Raw genomic sequence first — 17,573 nt, 5'->3', positions numbered from 1 at the left:
ATGAAAGAATATATTGTCAATGTAAAAGATGCAGTGACTTTACCTAAATGAAAATGACCTCAAATCATTTTGTGTGCGATTTTAAGATGTATGTGGAAATAATTTCCGTCACTATATTACCCAATTTGCAGTGTCTCGGGGAGGAATTTCACTGGGAGTATAATCAGCCTATGCTCTGAAAAGACGCGAGTACGGTACAGTTTTGACATACAGCTTACTGTAGGTAGTTGCTATTGTTTACATTATTTAGTAAGTGTCGTTAGTTGAGCTAAAGAAGAACTTTGGTGTAAGTTGAAGGGAGGAGCCATGACAGACAGGGTGCAACTACTACTCATGGTTACAGCTGTTTCTGGGCATAGGCCATCCAGGCAAGTGTGCAGAGTGCCACCTAGTGGTGAGGGAGCGTGCTGCACTACCACTAAGTAATTTTTCCATGAATTTTCTTTATTTTTACACAGTGGCTTACAGTTGGCTGTCTTGATTATGTGCCCAAAATGGCATAAACTGTCCTCAGTTTGGTGCATTACTTATTCCTGTCATTTCTAAATGATAAATGTACAGCTGGGACACACTTTGGGTGCACTGGGAAGCTACAATGGACACGTTGATTTGCAAATACTGGAACACATTTTGCGGCCACTGGAACTTTTGAACGCATACGCTTTGAAAAGTTGGGTCACAATTTGGGGGATAACAAAAAGATGTGATAAATGTAGGGACACTACAAACCTAGGACATACTTTGGGAGACACAGCGAATCTGGGACACATTCAGGGGCACTGGAAAGCTGGGACACATACAGGGGCACTGGAAAGCTGGGACACATACAGGGGCAATGGCACACTGGAACACATACAGGGGCACTGGAAAGCTGGGATGCATACTGGAGGTACTGAAAAGCTGGGACACACAAGGGCACTGGAAACTGGGATGCATAGTGGGGGTACTGAAAAGCTGGGACACATACAGGGGTACTGGAAAGCTGGGACACATACAGGGGTACTGGAAAACTGAGACACATACAGCTGCATTGGAAAGCTGGGGCAAATACAGGGGCAGTGGCACGCTGGGACACATACAGGGGCACTGGAAAGCTGGGACACATACAGAGGCACTGGAAAGCTGGGACACATACAGGGGCACTGGAAACTGGGATGCATACTGGAGGTACTGAAAAGCTGGGACACACAGGGGCACTGGAAAGCTGGGACACAGTGGGGGTACTGGAAAGCTGGGACACAGTGGGGGTACTGGAAAGCTGGGACACAGTGGGGGTACTGGAAAGCTGGAACACATACAGCTGCATTGGAAAGCTGGGACACATACAGGGGTACTGGAAAGCTGGGACACATACAGCTGCATTGGAAAGCTGGGACACATACAGCTGCATTGGAAAGCTGGGACACATACAGCTGCATTGGAAAGCTGGGACACACAGGGGCAATGGCACACTGGGACACAAACATGGGCACTGGAAACTGGGATGCATACTGGAGGTACTGGAAAGCTGGGACACACAGGGGCACTGAAAACTGGGATGAATACAGGGACACTGGGGCACTGGAGAGCTGGGACAAATACAGGGGCACTGGACAACTGTAGTGGAAAGTTCCAGGGAATGACTAGCACTACACATCGAAGGGTTAATGGCGACACTGATTACTAAACAGAAATCACTTAATGCTGATATGAAGATTTTGTTTTCCCTTAGCAGGCATTAAATCACACAGCACAAAAACAATATTAGGTCTTAACAGGATGCTTAACATTTTATTGAACATTCTTCCATTTAATTACAAAGCCATGATGGTCATGGGTTATATATATTCATTAGTAATTCCTATTCATTTTTAATTGCAAAGGTTCAGAATGCCTCCGGAGCACTCAGCGCTGCAGGAATAAATATTTCTCAGGCTCCGGAGCTCTCGGCTTTGACACTTTACAGCCTCAGAAAGTTGTTACTCTGCAGATAGCATGAGCGCCTCGCACACAGCGGTTTGTCATTTAATCTCCCGTTGAGGGAGATTGGAGCTGGATGACATTTTGATCTTACAGAGAAAGCTGGCATTTTAAAATGCTGAAGCCCTGATTTCTACTTTTCTTCTGCTGCATTGCTCTTCTAAAGCAAACCCAAGTTTCTTATGCCTACTGTGTATTCTGCCCGCAAGACAAATAAAATCAGTGGATTCTTGTACTGCTTTTAACCACTTCAGCCAAAAGCCATTTTCACCTGTCAGTGCTCCTCCCATTCATTTAGCCATAACTTTATTACTGCTTCTCACACCTGAATGATCTATATCTTGTTTTTTCACCACAAATTAGACTTTTTGTGGGTGATACTTATTTTCAGTAATTACTATATTTTCTATGCATTTTATAGGCAAAAACAAACAAAAATGAAAAAAATACACTATTTCTCCAATTCCATCCCCTATAGTTTAAAAAAAAAAAAAAAAAAAAGCAATGCTAGTATAAATAAGACTCATCCATTTTATTTGCCCCTTAGTCCCGGCTATCACAACATTTAAATTATGTTCCTAGTACAATGTATGGCGACAATATATTATTTGGAAGTAAAGGTATATTTTTCTGTTTTTAGGGTTTTTTTGTGTCCGGTCAATTGCAAACCCTTATGTACTGAAATAATAGTAATAAATCCTCATGGCATACATATTAAAAAAAAAATTTAGTCCCTAAGGCAACTATTTATGGGGAAAAAAATTTTAACTGTTTTTTTTTTCTTTTCTTTCTCTCTTTTTTTTTTTTTTACATGTGCCTGTTTGGTAACTGGGTGGGGGCTTTGGAAGGGATTATTTGTAATTTTTTTATTAAAAATGTGTGGTGTCTGTAATTTAATTTATTGCCACAAGATGGCCTAGTGTGTTTCTAGCAAACACAATCCTGGTTTACCAGAAACATTTTTTTCACTTTTCGTTACTTCTGATTGGGTCATGTCCATTAATTCCAGGCACTGTGATTGGTTTAGGGAACCCTTGTTCCCCTTCCCCAATCGCAGACACAGACATGCCACTGGGAACGAGTGGCAGTCACGCGCGCACCCGCCTCTGTAACACTGGATGTGTATTTACGTCCAGTTAGACTTGAGCAGTGTCTATCTAGAAGACTATAGTCATCCGGATAGACTGAAGTGGTTAAAATTGTAACTGTGCATAAAATGAAATGTTGAAATGAGTAAAGTAAAAGTGACCCAGGGCTCTTTTTAGAGGCGGGCGAGACAAGTCGATGCCCAGGGTAAAGTGGTGGAGGGAGAAGAAGTGTTGGTCTATGCAGAGAGCTCAGCAGAACAAAAGGTCAAGTGACTCACATCCCTGAATATTAAGTAATGGGAGGGAGGCACACAATCCATCCTCTTCCTATTAAGTATCATGGTTTCCATAACTACAGCAGAATCAGCCATCATGTGACCCGCGGTAACCTGCAGTTTGCGCAATAGCTGACACCGCTGCAGTCATTGGCTGTAGAAGGATTTACATAAGCTCATTTTTTTTCTGATTGGATTCTGATTTTGCACATTTTTAGCCTGGAAAACACTCCATTTACCATATAGTTTTTTTTTTCTTTAGATCTTTTAAATTCAATCAATTTACTTGATTGATCATATAGGTTAAAAATTCAAAACAATCCGCCATTAGGTGGTCACATATAATTGTTACAAAACATTTAATTTCCCCCTTTTTCTTAATAAAACTGTTTGATGGAATAGAAATATTTTATGTAATTTTTTTTTCAATCAGAAAATCAATTAATTTTTCAATAAGTATTTATTTGCATTGGTGGAAAATTCTGATTGATATATAGAAAATTTTAAGAGCATGGTGGATCGGTTTGATTGGTGTATGGCTACCTTTACACTATTCAATTTTAAAAAAAATAAATACATAAATATTATATATATATATATATATATATATATATATATATATATATATATATATATATATATAGTGGGATGCGAAAGTTTGGGCAACCTTGTTATTCGTCATGATTTTTCTGTATAAATTGTTGGTTGTTACGATAATAAATGTCAGTTAAATATATTAGATAGAAAAACAAAAAACAAAAAATACAAAAAATAAAAAAAACAAAAAATAAAAAACAAAAAAAACAAAAAACAAAAAAAACAAAAAATTGCTTTCCTAAAACAGAAAGAATTTGCGATAATTCAGGTTGGAGTGAGCTCGAGATGTCTCCCAGAGCACCACTGCTGAATATATGCAAATTAACCATTGTGCCCTTAGAAGCTAAACACACCTCCAGAACCGCTGGAATGCAATGATGCAATATATTATATAGGAGACACGCACAGTGATATTTGAGAAGTGAAATGAAGCTTATTGGATTTACAGAAAGTGTGCAATAATTGTTTAACCACTTTGTCCTCCTTGACGTATTTATACGTCAAAGAGGACATGCGTGCTCCCGCGGCTGATCGTGCGCGTGCACGAGCGTTCCCGCCGCGGATTTGGTAGCCCAGAAATCAGTGAATCGGGCTATGGTGCCCGATCACTGATTCCTCTCCCCTGCAGAAAAAGCGACAGCTTCTCTCGAAGCTTCGCATTTTCTGAATGCTATGTCCCTCTGAGCTTAAAGTGACGCAATGTAAACAAAGCCATCTTGTGGCCAAAAAGTAAAACTACAACTGAAAGTAAAATTTTTTTTAAATAGACATATATTTCCCCAAATCAAACACCATTTACATCCCACCCTCTCAAAAATGCGCGGGTTTTTCCCTCAAAGCGGTGCTAACCTACTTAGTGCAATGCTTATCACGCCCAAAAGTCTTTAGGCGTGCTAACTAGGTTAGCACCGCTTTGTGAATCAAGCCCAGTGACTCCATCTGCAGAAAGATGATATTGTAGGTCTTTGGTGCTGATCTTTGGGTTCACTGACTATTCTCACCATTTGTCGCTTCTGTCTATCCGAGATTTTTCTTGGTCTGCCACTTCAAGCCTTAACCTTCTTCGCGGGTATGGACGAGCTCAGCTCGTCCATGACTGCTAGATGGCGCCGCTCAGGCCCTGCTGGGCCGATTTAAAAATTTTTTTTTAAAAAACCACGCAGCTAGCAATTTGCTAGCTGCATGTGGGGGACGATCGCCGCCGATGCGCCGCTACCCGTCGCGTAAGGGCCCCCCCTCCCGAGACCCCTGCGCAGCCTGGCCAATTAGTGCCAGGCAGAACTGCGGGGTGGATCAGGACTCCCGATGACGTCACGACGTCGATGACGTCGATTACGTCATCACAATCGTTACCATGACGATGGGGAAGCCCTCCAAGAAATCCCGTTCAGAACGGGATTTCTGGATGGGCTAATGCACCAGAAGCGATCAGAAAGGTGAGTAAGACGCCGCCGGGAGGGGGGAATCATGTAGCTAGCGCTAGGCTAGCTACATGGTTTAGAAAAAAAAAAATACTGCTGCGCCGCCACTCTGGCGATCTTAATAGAACGCCAGGGTGGTTAACTTGAACTGAGCCTGTGGTCTTCCATTTCCTCAATATGTTCCTAACTTTGGAAACAGACAGGTGAAATCTCTAAGACAGCTTTCTGTATCCTTCCCCTTAAACCATGATGGTGAACAATCTTTATCTTCAGGTCATTTGAGAGTTGTTTTGAGACTCCCATGTGCGTACGAGAGAGAACGGCGCCGGAGACTCGGGCGCAGGACACAGCCAGTATATGGCTGATCCTGCTGCCGCACAAGTCCGGGCCGTGTTAATTACTATTCCCCCTCCAAGCCGAGATGGATAGTGGGGGAATGAAATAATTCGGCTTCCAGCAGTTGCTGGAAGCCGAATTATTGTTTTAAAAGCAACTTCAGCTCCATCTTCTGACGGCGCTGAAGTTACTCCCTGTGCCTGCGATAGCCGTAGTTCCTATTACGGCCTATGGTGGTGCCGGCTGCGCCCAAGTCTCCTGCGCTGCTGCGCCCAAGTGTCCAGCGCTGGATTTACCGTGTTCGTCCCATGTTGCTACTCTTCAGAGAAAATTAAAAGAGCAGGGAAACTTACAATTGACTCACTCTTTCTCATAATTGGATTCACCTGACTATGTAGGTCAGGGGTCACTGAGCTTACCAAGCCAATTTGAGTTCCAATAATTAGTTCCAAAGTTATGGAATCAATAAAATGACAAAAGTGCCCAAATTTATGCACCTGCCCAATTTTATTTAAGCAATTATTGCACACTTTCTGTAAATCCAATAAACTTCATTTTGCTTCTCAAATATCACTGTGTGTGTCTCCTATATGATATATTTAACTGACATTTTTTTTATCGTAATAACCAACGATTTATACAAGAAAATCATGACGATTAACAAGGTTGCCTAAACTTTCGCATCCCACTGTATATATTTCCTACACTTTCCCATTCAAGTTCACCAATCTCTGATCTCTTTTATATATCTGGTGAAAAGATTTTCAAAAGTCGAGGAAAACCTTTAAGCAAACCCCTCCCCTTACTTTTTTTTTCATAACGAGCACCTAAATACTGATCTCTATGGGCTGTGATTATTTATGTGTATGCAGCTCATTACTGGAAAAAGCATACGCAAATGAGCACAGCTCACAGAGAATGAAAGGCAGTACAAACGTGCGCAGTTTGCCACACATAGGTCTCTTTTCATAAAGGGCTGTGCGATAAAAAAAAATCGGGTAATGAAAGTACCACATTCTGTATTTTAAACCTTTTTTTTTTTTTTTTTTGTGCTAATTCATAAAGATTTTCGCAGGTGTGCTAGAAGTTATGTCATTTACAGACAAAAATGGCCTACAATTCACAAAAACTTGCTCAGTAAAAGCAGAAGAGTGTGGCGTTGTCTCTGTTTCGTTAGATGCTGTTCCATAGTAAAAGGCACCCCTGACATCCCATTAGATGTACATGTTTGTTTTACTCTCTCTGCTCCCTTTGAATCTGTCTATTAGTCTTTCTTAACATTTTATTTTATTCCCACAGTTTAGGTGAACTTCCAATGAACATTAAAGATGCCATGCTTAGGAGATCTCTCCACTTGCTCCTCCGCATCTTCAAACAGGAACCTAAAGGGTTAAGGGCTCGTTTCCACTATAGCGAATCCGCATGCGGGCACTGCATGCGGATTCGCATACTTAATGTTAGTGGATGGGGCTGTTTCCACGTGTGCGGCGGCGGCGTTTTTCGTTGCGGGGAAAATCTGCACGACAGGGTCGTGCAGATTCGCGTGCGGCAGGAATGCGGGCGAATCGCCGCTAATGTATTCTATAGGGAAATCGCATGCGGCTTTGTCATGCGGATTTCCCCGCGATTTCGCATGCGATTTCGCATGAAAGCCAATGGAATTTAACACAGGCAGTGACATGGTTAAATTCGCATGGCTCCTTGCCATGCGAAATCGCGGGTAAATCTGCATGCGGAAACGCAGCCGCATGCGATTTCTGCAGCGGTGGAATCCAGGCGATTCCGCACCGCTACAGTGGAAACGAGCCCTAAATGTCTGAAGGGCTACAAGAGAAATTTATTTTGTGCTGGCTCTCTCCTCCGCTGCCTGGGGGGTAGAAAAGCTGGACCTTCCCTAGAAGGTTTCGGAGGGTATCAGCATAGAGGAGACAGAGGCTGTTCCTATTGGCTCTCTGCTCCTGTCAGTCATGGGTTATCGCTCTCTGCTTTAGTAAGTCATGGACTACTGCACAGTTTCCGCCACATCAGAGCTGGAGGTAATCACTGCACTTGTTTCTGGGCTTTACCGCATGTTCTAATCTTTATGAATTGACATTTACTGACATGTGTTGAGGTATTTACTGAATAAGTCGGCTGAAATGTCAGCTTGCTATGCAGTAATAGCTTTATGAATTGACATTTTGCAACATTTGTTTTCTGTATTACTGCATGCGGTAATGCTTTATGAATCGAGGCCATAGTGTGCAATGTGCAAAGTATGTAGTTTGTGTAATGCAACCTTAAACACACTAATTTTATGTAGAAAAAAATGACAGGAAATGTGTTCTTGCTTTATCCTATATAATAAAACCCCTGTGTCCCTACGTCATCCTCCTGTCCCTGTATCCCTGCCTCCAGACTTGACAGTTTGCTGTCTGAGAACCTCATTGCATTGTGGGAAATAACAGCTTTTTCCAACTGCCAAGCAAGCAACATCTCCCTCTGTGCATATACTTCAGACAGCATGGGGGACGGGTGAGCTGGACGTGTTCGGTATGCGCGTTTCCCGGGGTTTAGAAGCCGTAGCCTAGCGCCAGTTTTTTTTAATGAGCGGGCCTTTTTACTAGTACTATTATATTTGCTTTAAAGGATACATCCAGGCAAGAAAAAAAAATCCACTTACCTGGGGCATCCTCCGGCCCCTGGCAGCCGTCCTGTGCCCTCGCCGCAGCTCCGGTGCTCCCGGTCTCCTCCGCTGCAGATGCCGCCCTCGCCAGCTCAGCTTTCCGTGTTGGCTTCTTGTGCGCTCCACTGCGCGCATCACGTGGTAGCGCTGACATCATTGGAACTGTACTGCGCAGGCGCAGTAGTTCTGCACCTGCGCCTGCGCAGTACAGATGACGTCAGCACGACCACGTGACCCGCACAGTGGAGCGCACAAGAAGCCGACCCGGAAAGCTGACCTGGCGAGGTCAGCAGGCAGGCGAGAGCACAGGACGGCTGCCAGGGGCTGGAGGAAGCCCCAGGTAAGTGGATTTTTGTTTTATTCTTGCCTGGACGTATCCTTTAAGTGGAACTGTCTCCTGCACATAACTTTCCCCAGCATAGATAAGTAATATATCTTCTGCAAGCAATCTTGAACAAGTAATCACAGTAATTTATGTAAATTAAAACTGTTCTTGATTTACATTAAAAATATGAGTTCCCTTAATGCAAAACCATACAGGGGCGACATACCGTATATACTCACATATAAGCCGACCTGCGTATAAGCAGACCCCCCAACTTTTACCTAAATAACCAGGGAAAAGTGATTGACCCCCATATAAGCCGGGGGTAGGAAATGCTGGATTGGTGCAGGCTGCGTGATCCCCCCAGTGTGTCCCAGTATAGCTAGTATGGTGCCCAGTATGGGTAGGTAGTGCCCCAGTATAGCTAGTAAAGTGCGCAGTATAGCTAGTATAGTGCCCAGTATAGCTAGTATAGTGCCCAGTCTGGGTAGGTAGTGCCCCAGTATAGCGTGCCCAGTATAGCTAGTATAGTGCCCCAGTATTGGTAGGTAGTGCCCCAGTAGAGCTAGTAAAGTGCACAGTATAGCTAGTATAGTGCCCAGTATAGATAGTAAAGTGCCCAGTATAGCCAGTAAAGTGCCCAGTATAGCCAGTAAAGTGCCCAGTATAGCTAGTATAGTGACCCAGTATTGGTAGGTAGTGCCCCAGTAGAGCTAGTAAAGTGCACAGTATAGCTAGTATAGTGCCCAGTATAGCTATTAAAGTGCCCAGTATAGCCAGTAAAGTGCCCAGTATAGCCAGTATAGTGCCCAGTATAGCCAGTATAGTGCCCAGTATAGCTAGTATAGTGCCCAGTATAGCAAGTATAGTGCCCAGTTTAGCCAGTAAAGTGCCCAGTATAGCCAGCCCAGTATAGCCAGTATAGTGCCCAGTGTAGTGCCCAGATTTGCGACCCCCCGCGCGGCCGCCACTGCTGCTGCTATTACCTGTTCACCCGGCGGGCGCTTCCTCTAATCCGGGTGCCCATCTCGCTCTGCTCTCCATCATGCGTATCAGTGTATCACAGCAACGCTCCCGGCGCTGCTGCTGTGACGAGGCAGGAGAGAGCTGTTCCCCTTGTAACGGCGATACACATCGCCGTTACCAGGGGAACAGCTCTCTCCTGCCTCGTCACAGCAGCAGCGCCGGGCACGGCGGCGGCCGCGGAGGGAGCGGGTGGGCGGGGGGGCCGCAGAGGGAGCGGGCGGGGGGGGGGGGGGGGCGCGGACCACCACCCCACCATCACCCACCACCCAAGACTCACATACAAGCCGACCCCCCAACTTTTGGCCCCCTTTTTGGGGGTCAAAAATTGGGCTTGTATGCGAGTATATACAGTAATTACTGGAAATATAACATTCCACTCTTGCATGGATGCTTGCAGTAAATAAATACATGCAATTATTATAATATTTCCTTAGTGCAGTATACCTAGGTCAGTTTTATTTTATTTTTACTAGAAACGGTTTTCCTATCTTTTCATAGGTATTATATAGGCAAGACAGATTTTGTGCTCCGAGCCACAACTTCTCCTCCTGTAGGATGGAGTAGGGCAGCTTGTGCCATATACCCTGCCACAAAGCAATGTAGGATGAAGAGCATGATGATGTACATGGCCCTTATCAGAAGGTGTTATGGGAGGGAGTATGGTAGCTTGTGCCAAGCCCCCTGCAACACAGCCAAGGCCACTGTCACCAGCTGCTCTCCTCCAGTAGTGAGATGACCCCTCCCCAATTCCCTCCAGTATAGGTAGCCAGATGACCCATCCCCCCTTCCCTCTAGTATAGTAAGCCTGCTGACTACCCCCCCTCCCAGTATAGGTAGCCAGATGACCCCTCCCCCCCAGTATAGGTAGCCAGATGACCCCTCCCCCCTTTTCCTCCAGTATAGGTAGCCAAATGACTCCCTTAATCACTCCTTTTCCCACCCCCCTTTCAGTATAGGTAGCCAGCTCACCTTCACACCGCAGCAGCCATCAGTGTCACTCATTTCTCCGCTCGTCTTCAGCTTCCTCTTCCTTTCCATTCCCAATGCTGCCCAAGTTAATAGCCACCGGCCACAATGTGCACAGAGAGCAAGGTGGCTGCTGCCCAGGCAGCTAGCAGCAGAGTACAGCGGTCAGGCGCTCGCCTGATCTCCCTGCATTGCAGCATTTGCAAGCTTGCAAATGCTGCACAAGTCTAGTTTGCTGTTTGTTGCCATTGCTCCTGTGGGCCTAAATCCAGCCCTGAACACTGCACTAATATAGAAAATACCCCAATATCCAAACTCGTAAAGCTCACTGTCTGGGGGAAACTCTGGACTCTGAGCTCTCATTTCAACCACATATTAACACGTAAACAACCTCCTGCTACTTCCATCTCAAAACAATTTCCAGAATGCATCCCTACTTTACACAAGAGGCTACTGAAATGCTTGTAAATACTCTAGTTATGTCTCGTGTTGATTACTGTAATACTCTGTGGCCTACCAAAAAACAGAATGGCACCTATCCGATCCCTACTGAACTCTGTTGCCTGTCTCATCTACTTCTCCTCCTGCTCATCTGATGCCATTACTCTCTGCTAATCCCTCCATTGGCTACCAATCACCCAAAGAAAGGATCCAGTTCCAACATCTAATACTATCATACAAAGCTCTATATACATTGCCCCTCCATACATATCCTTATTAATCTCCAGTTATAATCCATACCCAGGGCTGGATTTAAGGCAAGGCCATGGCTTAGGACACCACAGGATCAAGGGCAGGTGGGCAGCAGGTTTTACTAGCGGGAAGGGAAGGATCACCTGGCTACCTACACTGGAGGGAGGGGGTAATTAGGCTGTCTACACAGAAGTGGGGAGGGTCACCTGGTTATGTATACTAGAGAGAAGGGGGGAGGGGTCATAAGGATATCTATACTAGAGGGAAGAAAGTGGTCATCAGACTATCTAAACTGGAGGGGAGAGGGGGTAAGGGTCATCTGGCTACCTACTGTATACTGGAGGGAGGAGGAAGGGTCATCTGGATACCTATACTTGAGGAGGGAGGGTCATCTGGCTAAGGAGGTAAGTCCAGATTTGATTTATGTATCACTGTTCAGGGTTCCCATCAGATCAGTTGTGTCATGCAGTGTGCACCTGCATCTTCTGGTAATGTGCGTGTCGCAGCACACAGTACCTCATCACTAGTCACTTACAATGCTGGCATAAGGTGCACCTTGTCTGGCAGCACACAGCTCGGTTTGTGTTATGTATTATAAAGTGTAACCTAATTCTCTAAACACAGGATTTCAAAACCAAGTTTGCGCTAGCATTGTGCCTCCTTATTACATATTAGCGTATCGATGTAGACTGGCGGAGGTGGAGTACCTGTCTAATAGAAATAGCATAGTGTTTCTTCCTCATTCCCTGACTGAGGGAATATCATGCGAGTGTGTTGGTAATAATGTTTTGCAATACACACATCTTAACTGGAGGAATTGTGCTTTTCTTAACAAAAGTGAAGTTTCCCATTGAATAAAGATATTGTTATACCTTCACTCATCTGTCATCTCTTGTATTCTCCTGTGGAAGTTCCAGAAAAAACAAATACGGTGTCAAGTCTTGGCATGACTATAGGAGTGAGGGTTTGTGTATGTATTCCTTCCGTTGTCACGCGATGGCCAGTATGACTACAATCTGACAATGACATTTAGGCGCGGAACAATCATAGCAGAAACGCTAGCGTTACGGAAAACTAGGAAATGCTGCAGAGCTTCAAAATCTCAGCACCGCTGTGTGCAGCAATCCCAGTGCTTAGAAGTGGTGTACAGTAAACTGTACAGCGCTTCCGATGAGCAATTTGTGGAAGGTTTTTTTGTTGTTGAATAAACTTTACTATGCTTACCAGGTGTCTGGATGTCTGACTTCCGTCTGTAGCTCCGCCCCCCAGCGCCTGTGAACTCTTCTGCTAGGAGGCAGGGCTTCTGGAGCTCTGCTCTTGTCAGCTCTGCTCAGGGCCAGTTCTAGACTTTTTGCTGCCTGAGGCTAACTTGTGAGGATGTGCACCCCTTCCCTCCCCTCCCCGATTTGGAATGATCGCACAGCACCTGACAATTTACTCTGCTTCATTTAATGTTCTCAGTCAGCAAGGAAGCACATGCAACAACTAGAGACATAACATGCTGCAGCTCAACACAATAATACACTGGCTGACTGCAAGTCTGTGACAAGCAAACATGCTGTGCCTCAGCAGCCAGTCAGCTGTCCTCCATTCCTCCTGAGTCAGGACAGCAGTGCCACCTCCTCCCTCCTGCTGTGCAAGTCAAATGAAACACTGCTGCTCTCCTGCTTCCCCCCTCCTCACTCGCTTTCAGACTTCTCCTCCTCTTTTGGTGCGAAAGAGCCCTAATTTAGGCTTCTTTCACACGCAGTGGACAATATAATCACATGCAATCATATTTCAGTGGGGACTTTTACATTGGTACTTTTTCAGTGCAGTGCATCGATTTCCGATGGAATAATACACAGCATGCACTACGTTACTGGGCAACTATGGACTGTATGCTGCCCCTTACGGGTCTTTACATCTCTTTTGCATTGCAATTCTATTTTCAGGATGTACAACGCAGTGTATATAGTGTTAAAGTAGCCTAACTCCTGAAGTAGAAAACAGGTAATTGATATAAATTACAAACTGTATTTCTATCTAATGCTGACATTTCTCACAGTATATGCAACTTTCTTTGCCCAAAAAAATGATAATTAATTTTGACTTGCATGGTATCAATTTTTACTCTTTTAACTTCATAATTATTTTTTTATTTTGAGCGCTTGGACTCTATAGAAGGCAGGGGCGTAGCAATAGGGGGTGCAGAGGTAGCGACCGCAACGGGGCCCTTGGGCCAGAGGGGCCCACCCTCAACTACAGTATTAGCTCTCTATTGGTCCTGTGCTCATAATAATCACTTCTATAGAGACTTTGAATAGTGGTAATCATTAACAAACTGTTCCCCATCCCCTTCTTGCACCTCTGACACTGTAGTTGCCATTGGCAGATTTTGGTGCACCGCCGTATCAATTGTTATGTATAGAGTGCTTAGGGGCCCCATTGTAAAACTTGCATCGAGGCCCACAGCTCTTTAGCTACGCCACTGGTAGTAGGTAAGACTGTGATGCAAAATAGAGCATTTTTATGCTGTAGGCCCCTTTCACAGTAGAGTATTTTCATTGCGTTGCATTACCCTTTTTTACTGCAGGCCCCTTTTACACTCAATCAGTTGCTCTCAGTTATAACTGAAAGAAAAAGTGATGCCCATGTTTTCCTATGGCACAGTTCCCACTACACGCGTTTTAACTGAAATCTTTTTCACAGTTCACTGCTATGGAAAAAACGTGTACCAGCGCATACTAACGCACACTAGTGCATACTAACTGATGCAGTGAAAGAGGGCTAATGCTGCAGCAATGAATGTCTATGGAACATTCATACCAGATACGCACCAGAAGCATTGCATCTGACGCAAACCCATCAGTGCATCTGCAGCGACATGTGTAGACCGGAAGTCATGTAAGTCAATGCGCTGCAGATATTTTTAACTGATTCGCGTTCCGGTTGCGGTGCGCATGTGCAGAGCTGTTTTTTTCAATACACTTCCTTGCAATTTGTGTTTCAGCCACAGGAAGTGAGTGGTGTATGCTGCCCCCGTAAGGTCCATAGTTGACCACTTATAGTTTGGCTTGCTACCAAAAATAACATTACCGCGCAATGCCACTTGAATATACAAAGCCTTTTTTAGTGGTGCGGTGCGATCAATTGATCGCACCGCATCCAAAACGCTAATTGCTGGTGTGAAACCAGCCTAAAGGATACACAAGTTGACATGTGACATAATGAGATAGACATGTGTATGTACAGTGCCAAGCACACAAATAACTATGCTGCGTTCCTTTTTTTCTTTCTCTGCCTGGAAGAGTTAAATATGGACTATAGGTTACACACACTGATAGGGAATTACAGCCATAAAACACTTTCCTGGCAGTGCATGGCTTCTGAAAGCAGGAAAGAAAGAAAAAAAGGGTCAATAATGAATAGATGTTAGCTCTGGTATACTTCAATGAATGTGTCCTTGATTAGAGACAATGAAACAGTAGATTTACTGTAGATTACTGTAGATTTAAATCTCACTAAAGGTGGCCATACATGGTACGATTTTTCATTTTTTTCGATTAGATAATTTAGTTCGATTATTCCGTTAGATCAAATATAAAGATTTTTCCAGCATGTCTGGTCTGATTTTTCTCGAAAAAACGGGATAATTGTTCGAATTTCTTGATTGGAAAAAAAAATATTTTCAACTTTCATTCGATTCGATCATTTAGATCGAATAAACGGGGTAATCGAACGTTTTTATTGTACCATGTATGGCCACCATAATATTATCAATGCGAAAGTTTGGATGTTTGAATGTTTGTTACTCAATCACGCAACAATGGCTGAAAAGATTTGAATGAAATTTGGCACACACATAGTACAATATCTGGAATAATATATAGGATACTTTTTTATCGCCATAACCAAAAAGTGGGTGGAGACAAATACAAATTTCTCTGGGAAAATGTAAACTGCAGCCATTCTTAGGGCCAAATTCCACTGGAGCGCTTGCGATTACCGAATTGCAGGAAATGCTAAATTTTTTGTTTTAGCGATTAGCGTTAGCGTTTCTGCAATGTAAAGTATATAAACGCTGGCCTAATCACTCATCAAAACCTGCACAGAGCGATTTTGCTAGCATTTTGCAGTTACTGCACACTGTAACAAAATTAAAATGAATTGAAAGGACCAATAAGAATTTAAAACGCTAATTGCTACACAACCGCTGTCAAATTGATTACACTTTTTAAAATCGCTACTGAAAACGCTCATGAAATTGCTTACAAACTGCTCATACAAAACACTAGCGATTGTGATTAGCGATAGCGTTTTGTAGTGGGTTCCAGGCCTCACACTGTTAATGGTAGGGTTCTCAAACTTTGCACAGGTAATCACTGGGTGACTGGGATTAATATTCAGAAAACTGGGTGGAGCCTACAAAGGCCAATCAAAATTCACCTATTGATTTTCAAGGAGAATATTTAATTGCTGCATTCCTTGCACTGTTAATGGCACAGGCCTCAAATCTGGTACAATTGGGTGACTGGGGTTCAAATTCAGAAAAGGGGGTGGAGCCACAGTCAATCAGATTTGTTTCATTTTAATGCAAAAGACCACAAAGCTCACAAACTAGGTTATTGGGTAAGGCCCGATGCACACCAAAAACCGCTAGCAGATCCGCAAAATGCTTGCAGATTTTGAAATGCTTTTTCTTCTTTTTCTGTAGCGTTTCACCTAGCATTTTGTGGTTTTGGGAAGCGTTTTTGGTGTAGTAGATTTCATATATTGTTACAGTAAAGCTGTTACTGAACAGCTACTGTAACAAAAACGCCTGCAAAACCGCTCTGAACTGGCGTTTTTCAGAGCGGTTTGCGTTTTTTCTATACTTAACATTGAGGCAGAAACGCCTCCGCAATCCAAAAAATGCCTCACCCCGGGAGTATACGTTTCAGCAAAAACGCCTACCGCTCTGGTCTTAACCACCCCATTGAGATACATTGACCAAGCGTATCTGCAGCCGCAAGCGGCTGCAAAAACGCCCCAAAAAAGCTCGGGGTGCACCAGCCCTAATTGTGTGTAATGCTGGGAATACACCATACAATTTTCTGTTATGCTGGGCATACACAAGTCGACCCGGCAGCTCGATTAGCCGCCCGATCGACTCCCACCGCGTCCCCGCACGTCCCCGCCGCTGTCCGGATCGATTCCCGCTCGTCCCCACGGGCGCTTCCTTATCTTCCACTCGATTCCCCGCTATTGTCCACCCGCGGGGATCGAGCGGGGAATCGATCCGGCGGGTCATCGGACCTGTCGGAAATTATCAATCAAGCCATCAGCCAGGGCCGGCGCTACCATTAAGGCAAAGGAGGCAGCTGCCCCAGGGCCCCAGAGCTTGTAGGGGCCCCCAGTGGCTACAAGAGGAAAAACATTTTTTCAAAATCGGCCTTATAGTTTTTGAGAAAATCGATTTTAAAGTTTCAAAGGAAAAAAAAAACACATTTAAAAACCTGCCGACTTTAATGGTTAATAGCAAATCCACCTTAAATGCTAGAGACCCTAAATTTGCAGGGTATGTTAAGGAGATCATTAAGAATAAGAGGAAAAAACAATTTTTCAAAAAGACCTTATAGTTTTTGAGAAAATCGATTTTAAAGTTTCGAAGGAAAAAAGTATACTTTTAAATGCGGTAAATGTCACTTTTAGTAGCAAACCTAACGGTAGTGTAATTTTACATGCATCAAACGAAAGCGCAATAAATTTCCTGACGGGGTTTCCAGGGGGTCCATACGCAGCCGCAGCGCTTTGTCCAGGGATCGCTATACAGCCGCAATCTGGCTGTTTGAAAATCCCTGGCATTTTTTCCTATTTTCCCAATTTTTTTTTTTATGTTTAGAGTGTTGGAATTAAAAAAAAAAAATTATGTGGGGTCCCCCCTCCTGAAACTTTTTAACCCCTTGTCCCCCATGCAGGCTGGGATAGCCAGAATGTGGAGCTCCGACCGATTGGGACTTCACACCCTGACTATACCAGCTGCAAAAAGGTCCCCTAATGCCGATTTTTTTTCCGGGGTATATGTTGGGGGGGGGGGGGGGGGGCAGGTTTATTTTGCCCTGGGGCCCCATTGTTGCTTAAACCGGCCCTGCCATCAGCGGCTTGATTGATAAGGGCGCATCGACCCGTGTATGCCCAGCATAACAGAAGAATCTAACAGAAAATTGTATGGTGTATTCCCAGCATTAGTGTTAGAAAACG

The sequence above is a fragment of the Hyperolius riggenbachi genome, chromosome 2 (assembly GCF_040937935.1).
Source record: "Hyperolius riggenbachi isolate aHypRig1 chromosome 2, aHypRig1.pri, whole genome shotgun sequence".
Lineage (NCBI taxonomy): Eukaryota > Metazoa > Chordata > Amphibia > Anura > Hyperoliidae > Hyperolius > Hyperolius riggenbachi.
The sequence above is the reverse complement of the archived record's forward strand: the minus strand, read 5'-3'. Positions refer to the sequence as shown.